At 31.8% G+C, this 8,779-nt stretch overlaps 1 long non-coding RNA gene across 1 annotated transcript; it reads right to left on the reverse strand.

Annotated features, from left to right (window-relative positions):
• Positions 1-2,837: 2,837 nt before the first annotated feature.
• Positions 2,838-4,322, reverse strand: LOC136066577 (uncharacterized). The gene is made up of 4 exons (XR_010628077.1): positions 4,284-4,322; positions 4,049-4,108; positions 3,281-3,344; positions 2,838-3,099 (listed from the first exon to the last, which is right to left on the reverse strand). It is a non-coding gene; the product is annotated as an uncharacterized LOC136066577 (long non-coding RNA).
• Positions 4,323-8,779: the final 4,457 nt, after the last annotated feature.

Below are 8,779 nucleotides of genomic sequence, written 5' to 3' on the forward strand. Positions count from 1 at the left end.
CAGAATCAATTGTATATCTTGCATGAAAACTAACAAATTAATTTTAACAAAAATCTTATTCACTTTTTGAAAGATCTGTTTTCCAATATGTGTAGATCCCACAGGTAGACATGAGACCAAGATTTGAGCATCCAAAACTATGATAATGAACATCACTCCACAAAGAATGGAGACAGAAAATTAATTAAAAATAAAAAGGGTGATGTAAAAACAATGGATATTTAAGGTGATGTGAAATCTCCATGACTTTGCTGTTGTCCCCTTGCTATCAAAGTTAACTCAATTTTCATGTGAGTATCTTTCCTTTAACTTTAATTCCAAATTTTTTTAATGTTTAGAAATCTATATTGTTTGTAATTATTGAATTCAGAGTTTCTTTGTGTCTATATATTTATGTTTGTTATTGTGAATTTTTCTTTCATTTTTTTTTTTCATTTTATAAATTTGGATAGTTTTAATTTGTAAATTTGGGATGATTGCTTGGGGTTAAAGTAAAGATATTAGGTCAATTTTAATCATAATTCATGCAATAGTAGGGTGTTAGATGTTGATATTAATTTTATGCTTATTTACATGAATTAACATAAACATCTTAGCATGTTTAGTATTGATATTAATTTGACACTTTGAGATGCAAATGCTTCATTATAATTAAATATAAATGTTATTATGCCGGTATGTTATAATCATTATTTGTTGTTCCTCACCCTACTTCACCTTATTTGTTATTTGAATAAGTAAAAGTTATCTCTTAGTCCGATCGGGTATAACATTTCTCTTCAATCATTAATTAGTGTTTCTCAATAAAATTATTCATATTATAAGTTTATGACCAAAACCATGCAAAGCCCGACCCATTTACTACTAAAAGCTTTTAGAAATTTAAAACTTGCTGTAATCTTTAAAATATTTTTATTATTTTATTTGTTATTAAATTTAATTATATTATCAAAAAATATATTTTTTAAAATTTATATATAATTCTTTTATTAAGCCGTGCATCGCACATGTATAATACTAGTTAATCATAAAAGAGAGAAACGAAGGAGAACACATCTAGTAAAAGAAGAGAGAAAAATAAATTGATTTCATTATGCAAAACTACACATTAGAGAGTAATTATAGAAACGTAGTTGAACCCTACTTCAATCCTAACAAGACTAGGCTACTTGCCTTGCAAGTACAAATTAATTGGGATTTAAAACTTATTTTGGCCGAATAGATTCTAAAATATCTAACATCTAGAAAAGAGAAATTGAGGAAAGAAAACCAATAAATGAGGGGAAACAGAGATTGGAGCTAGTGGATTTTTCTATAGAATTTTCTTTTAATTGTTCTTAACACATGAAAAGGTTTTAATACCTTATGAATGTTTATATGAACTAATGTAACTCTCCATTGGTACCTATTGAAGGGTAATAAACCTTTGAATATATATAGTAGTTCATATTCACTTGGTAACTAACTTCTTCTCTAAAAAATTCTTCATAGAAACACTAGAAATCTGTTGACCTTCTACAAAAAATTGTTATTTGAGAACCCAATAAACTTGGTTGTATTCAATGAACAAATTTGTAGTAACCTTTTATCAATTCTTGTTTCAAGCACATAGATGATAAATGTTTATGGTATAGTTTTAAAATATTTAGGGTAAAATACAATAACCTACCATGAGGTTTGGTCTTAAAAATAAACCAATTTAGGCCTTGTTTGTGCACTCTTTAGTAGGGCTGTAAACAGTTCGATTCGGTCGGTTTTTTTTATCCAACCAACTAAAACCGAAATTTTTGATTTTTAAAAGTCTCAACTAAAACCGACCGAAATAGTTGAAAAATCGTCGGTTTCAATTTCGGTCAGTTTCGGTTTTTGGGCCTGGAGTTTAGGCCAGTTAGGCCTTTGGTTGTTTTTCCAAAAAAATTTTGTTTGGGCTTTTTTTATATATATTAAAAAAAATGCAGTATTCAAGCCTCTTGTTTAATGGCCCTTTTATGCTCTTATTAAGTCTTTTTTAGAAACCTATTTTGGGCCTTTGTTAGGAACCAGTTGTGGCCCAGATTCGGGCCTTCTCTATTTTGGAAATGGCCATCTTTGGGCCTTTTTTAGCTTTCTGTTTTGGCCCTTTTGGCCTAGATTCAGGTCTTTCCTATTTTGGCCATTCTTGGGCCTTTTTACACATCCATAAAGCATTTTACCAAAAAAAAAAAAATCACAACCTGCTTGCATGCTGTACATTTTACATTTTTCATAACTTGCTTTTCTCAACATAAATCTAGAAATACACATTATAGCAGATTCTTCAACAATAATCACAACCTGTTACAGATTCATAAATCCAAAAATACAACACACACAGCAGATTCATATATCACAACCTATCATAAATTCATAACCTGCTTTAGAGCTTCTATTATGCTCATTAAAATACACATCACATATTCATAAATCCAAAAATAATCTGTTAACATGATATAACTTGTCCACAACACATTTGCACAAGTACAACCTGTCAACACAGATTCATAAATCCAAAATAATCTAGAGCCAAAAATTGCTCTAGTGCTTAAAGCCTCAAACTAAGCTATAACTTGTTACAAGCACCCATCAAATACAAACAAGATTAAAAAATAAATTGTACAAGTCAAAATAAAATAACTAGTGCATATTTCATTACTTCATTAGTAATATGCCAAAGTCCACATATTGTTCATATGTCAATACTTACATAATAACATTATAGCCAAAGACTCAAAATAAATTGGCTATATGTCAATGTCAACATATACACTTTCCATATTTAATATTTGGCCAAAGATTCAAAATAAATTGGCATTGCCTATTGTCTAATATCATATATTATCTATGTATTATGTATAGGCCATTGTCAAAGCTCAAAATAAAAGCCCATATCTATATGCAGACCACTGTCTACTAGTGTTTAATAACAAAAGGTGTACAACTATACATATCAAAAAGTGTACATCATCAATACCAATATACCACCCATCCAAAGAGCACAAAGCAATCTTCAACCATCAACATCAATAGGTGTTGGTGTGGACATGCCTAATTCCGATGTTAATGCAGCATCACTCACGAGTTCTAAAAACAAAAAAATGAAAAAAAACATAAAAGTCACTTGTACAATAAAACAATAAATATGCCAAGAATCCAAGACATTCAGTTTTTTTTTTTTAATAATAATAGACATGCAGTTTTTTTTTTTTTTAATAAATAAAGAAATAGAAAGTCATTTTTTTAATATAAAAAATAATAGTTATACCTCCATCAAGCTCTTCAAACTCCTCAACATCATCTATGGCACATGGGGTTATTGATTTTCAAATCTGTAACATCAATAAGAAAATAACAACTCAACATCACAGTCACAGATTCACAGCATGTCAACAACAATAAACAAAAATATATCATCAATAAATAAATTAAAAAAAAAACAGCTAACTTTATAGGCAATCAGCTAATCTGTATTTTTATTGGAATAATCATTGCATAGTCACTGACGTTAATCTTAAGTTATAATTATTGAAAAAAAGAAGTGAATCTTAAGTTATATTTTTCACTCTCCTATTATGGGTTTTCCCTTGCTTTTCAAGTCTCTGAACCTTGAAAGAATAACCACTTCCCTAAGATATACCCTTCTGTTGTTAATGAAGGAACAAAAGCAAAAATAATAATAATAATAATAAAAAAATAAAATAAAATAAAAAAACTTAAACCACGTCTATTGAAGAAGGTAAGTTTGGCTTTTATTTGAATTAATTTCAACGTTATCTCTTTTGTCTTTGCTGAGAAAAAGTAGCTTTTCATTTAATACCACAATCATGAAGTAAATTATTGGCTTTGTTGAAGAAAAAACGTTTCATTTTTTTTTTTTTTAATATGTTATGGCTTACACAGAGACTAGCAAAGGAGAAACAAAGCAAAACCCAGAACAGAGATGAAGGAAACAAAGCAAAACCCAGAACAGAGCAAAACCCACTAAATCATCTAGCCAGTTAAACACAAGGAAAAGGAAACAGGTTTCTGATACCTCAGCTTCTGCGAGTTTGGAGACGAGCCGCAGTGAGTTAATATTCCCAAAACAGAGATTCTACAAAACAGAGAGAGGGTTAGAGATTCTATAAAACATTAAAACTTGAAAAAAATAAACATCTTGATCTTATGTTATTTTATTTCTACAAAACAGAGATTCACTATTTTCAAAACTTAAACACAAAACAGAGAGAGGGTCAGAGGGTATCAAGATTTTCAAAACAGAGACTCACTGTTAAATGAGAAGCCGATGATCAAGACGGTGTGAGGAGTCAGCCTTTACTCTTCCTGCCATATCAATAGCCTTTTGCCTCTAATACAAAGTACCAAAACAATACTCAAGATACCTTAACTTGTATCGAGGATCAAGAACTAACCCTACATACAACAAGTGATTCATATTATCAAAGTTCTCCCAATACTTTTCAAATTTGTTCTTCATTAATCAGCCATTTTTCTCAACAAATAACTATCTTTTTCATGCTCCAACTCAATTGTGTCATGAATTGACATGAGCTCCAAAAAGAAAGAATTGTTAGTGACATAATTAGCACCTAAAAACCGCAAGGTTGCATCATAGAAAATTTTAAGAAATTTTGAAAAGATCCTAATCTTTTCCCAATCCACATCATCCATTCCCCAAGCAACCTCATGTCTATCATTTCCTTCTTCCTTTGCCTCATCTTTAATTGTCATAAGAAAATTTGGATCATCTTCCTCTAATCTCTCAAAAGCCTTTTGATACTTCTCGGCCTTCTCCAACATAATATAGGTGTAGTTCCACCTAGTGGGCACATCTAAGCACAACTGATTTTAAAAGTCAACTTTCTCCTTTTCCGCACATAACTTAAATGTGCTTTGTCTTTGTGGAGATAATCTCACATATCGCATAGATTTCCTTACCTTCACTATTGTCTCATCCATTTCAACTAACCCTTCACGAACAATCAAGTTCAAGATATGAGCACTACATCTCACATGCAAGTATTTATGCCCTAAAATTGTTGCATTCCTATGCTTAGTCTTTTTTTGAATAAAAGAAATCAGCTCACTATTAGAGGCAGCATTATCAACTGTAATAGTTAGAATCTTGTCTATCCCCCAATCAAGTAAACACATCTCAACCGCCTTCCCAAGTGTTTCACCCTTGTGATTTTCCACTAAACAAAAACTAAGAATCCTCTTGTTTATTTTCCAAGCACTATCTATAAAATGGGTAGTGAGACACATGTAGTTCAAATTTTGAACGGATGTCCATGTATCTATGGTAAGGCAGACCCACTACTCTCTTAGGGCTTCTTTCAACTTTTGTTTCTCATCTAAAAACACCGTAAAGAAAGTTTTGGCAATTGTTGTGCGGCAAGGGATTGGATAGAACCTAGGTTGGGTAATAGACATAAACTTCCTAAAATCAAAACCCTCCACAAACCTAAAAGACAGCTCATTTAGAATAATCATCTTTGCCAATGCTTTCTTACATTTCTCAAAATTAAACACCCAAGGCACAAGTTTACCACTACTTTCTCCTTCTTCTTTAGGTTTGAATGCTAGGGTTGATTGGTTTTTTTTTTTTTTTTTTTGTCTTCCCTATAAGGATATTTCAAACATTTTGATTGTATGTGAGTTCTCATGTTTGTAGTGCCATTACACTTAGTGTCACAAGGTTTCCCCCCCTCCCCCTTCAATAATAGTGAAATGACCCCAAACAATAGATCTTTTTTTACCAGTATTACCTTCACTTGGTGGGAGTGGGGGGTTTGTCTTCATGCGCATTGGTTGCCCCTTGACCTGCTTCATTGTGTTGACCCTCTGGGATTTCTCTTGTCTCATTCATCTACAATATAAAATAAAACACAATAAGTTAGCAACTATAAAAAGTAAAAAATAAAAAGAATGAAAATGACTCTTCACTCTACTCTAGTATACAATAACACAACAAGTCAACAAGAAAGAAAAAAAAAAAAATGAATGAGAAGGACTCTAGTATATAGCAACAAGCTGACAATAAACACGTCAATAAGATAATAATAAACACATCAACATCAAGGAAATAATAAACAAATACCCCAACATCACAGTCAACTATTAACAAATACACCAACATCACAGTTAAGCACATGGGGTTATTGATTTTCAAATCTGTAACATCAATAAGAAAATAACAACTCAATATCATAGTCACAGATTCACAGCATGTCAACAACAATAAACAAAAATATATCAACAATAAATAAATAAAAAAAGCAGCTAACTTTATATATCAGAACTCAAAGACAATTAACTAGCTTTAATAAAGAAACCAACTAGCACAAGCAGCCAAGCACATGGGTTAACGATTTTTTCAAAATCCTAACTTTATTCGCATATAAAACTTGAAAAAAAATAAACATCTTGATCTTATGTTGTTACTACAAAACAGAAATTCAGTATTTTAAAAACCCTAACTTTATTAATTTAGTATTAAATAAAACCCAAAATACAAAACAAAGAGAGGGTTATCGAGATTTTCAATGACCACATGATACAAAGACAATCAGCTGAGCTAACTTTAATAAAGAAACTAACTAGCAGAAGCAGCCAAGCACGTGGGCTATCGATTTTTTCAAAACCCTAACTTTATTTGCATATAAAACATTTAAACTTGAAAAAATAAACATCTTGATCTTATGTTGTTTCTACAAAACAGAGATTCCTATTTTCAAAACCTAAAACACAAAACAAAGAGAGGGTCAGAGGGAATCGAGATTTTCAAAATAGATACTCACCGTGAGATGAGAAGCCGATGATCAAGCCGGCATGGGGAGGGTGGCGTGTGGAGGCGGCTGCAAAGGGTGATTCAGCCTGAGAGATAGGGACTGTGGAGGCTGTTTGAACTGAAGTCTAAACGTTAGAGAGAGTGGAAAGTGTGAGAGTGAAAATTGAAAATTGTGGGGTATGTAGGGTAGGGTTTCCAACTTTTGATTTTATACTCTAATTAGTTTTAGTTTAATTAGTTTAATTAGATATTTACTTAGTTTAATTATAGGTGATTAATCTCATTCTAATGGGTTTTAAAATGTTATGTTTAAAAAGATAAGCTACTGAGCTTGGCTGGATCATTTGTTTGAATTTTGAAAATTTTGAATCATTGAAAATTGAATTGTGAATCACTGAATAGTCTGAATTGTTTTAATATGAAGTGATGGAAGCCCACTGCCCAACGCAAAGCTGCCAAAGGCCTAATGCCCCAAAGCGTGTATCTTTTTTCTTTTTTTTCTTTTTTTTTTTAAGAATAGCCAAAGCATATCTCAGAGGGTGGGTCGGTCAGAGTCATCAGTCAAATATTTACAAAATATTATATATTATTATATTTAATATAAATTATAATATAATAATATATTTCGGTTTGGTTCAGTCAGTTCGGTTTATTAAAATTTGCAACTGAAAATCAAACCGAACTTTTCGGTTTTTTATTTAATAAAATTGAAATTTTTGCATCGGTTCGGTTAGTTTGAATCGGTTTTTTCGGTTCTTCGGTTTTTTGCACACCCCTACTCTTTAGACCCTTTAAATAATTCATTGATTTTTTTTTCTTTTGATCATTAGCAACACCCCTCTCTTTCTTGCTTCTTTTCTTTTTCCTCTAATCTCACCCGATTCCCTGTCTTTCTCTTTCTATTTTCTTTTTCTTTGCATGGCCAAATCTTACCCTTCATAAATCTTCTTTCTCCCATCTCTTTTTCTCTTATCTATCTATTTTGTTGATGGAAATCTTACGGTGGTGGGTTAGCATTTTTTTATGGGGTGACTAGATTTGGGTTTGGCTGATGTGGGTATCAAAAGTTTGATGTTTGGAAAAATTACAGTAAACTCACCTGTACTTTGGCCCATTTGTAGTTTGGCCCATTTGCGCTTTGCCTACTCGTGGTTTAAAACTTAACACTTTGCCCACCTAAGTTTCAATTCATTTGCTTCCTGTTACCCACCTCACCCTCAAACATTAGAAAAACACATTTTTAATAGAAATCACAACATAAGAAGTATCAAAACCACTTTCCCTTAAAGACTTTCCTCACGAGCCTTAGAATCACGAAAAATCTATGTATTGAGCTGGGTTTTTAATTTTTCTACATGTGTTTCATAAAATTTTCATGATCCCAAACATTCTAACTTTGGGTTGTCTTAAGACATTTCTGATTCAAAGATACAGCAAACCAGGTATGAAATTTCTGCTTTATTTGGGTCGGTTTTTCACCTTTTGAAAGTTTAGTTCATTGGGCAGAAGTTGATTGATGTGTAGTTTTGATTCACAGGAAATTTGGGTAGAAGTTGATAAGCAATGTCTTCTTTAAGTGGAAATTACTCAGGTTCAAGTCGGCATATGTGTACATATGAGACTTGTGTATTAAGAACAAGTCTGATAGTGGATAATTTTGAGAGAAGGTTTCTGGGTTGTAGCCATGTAAGGTAAGTTTAGTTTTTAGTTATCTAGTTGACTCAAGTGAGTTTGGAAAGTGATATGTTCAATTAAATTTATGAACAAGTTGGTCCAAAGTGTCATTTCTTTCATTGGATTGATAATCCCACTTATATGCATGGGAATGAAGCTGCCCCTTTGGTGCGACAAAAGCTATATATACTGCGGAGTGAGCTGCAACTTGCAAATGAAAGGGAAAAAACAGCTACCTGAACAGTAACAGAAGCTACCCAAATGGCAAAAATTGTTCAAGAAAAGGCAACAAAAGCTATT

Source organism: Quercus suber, unplaced genomic scaffold (genome assembly GCF_002906115.3).
Source record: "Quercus suber isolate HL8 unplaced genomic scaffold, Cork oak 2.0 scaffold_39, whole genome shotgun sequence".
Lineage (NCBI taxonomy): Eukaryota > Viridiplantae > Streptophyta > Magnoliopsida > Fagales > Fagaceae > Quercus > Quercus suber.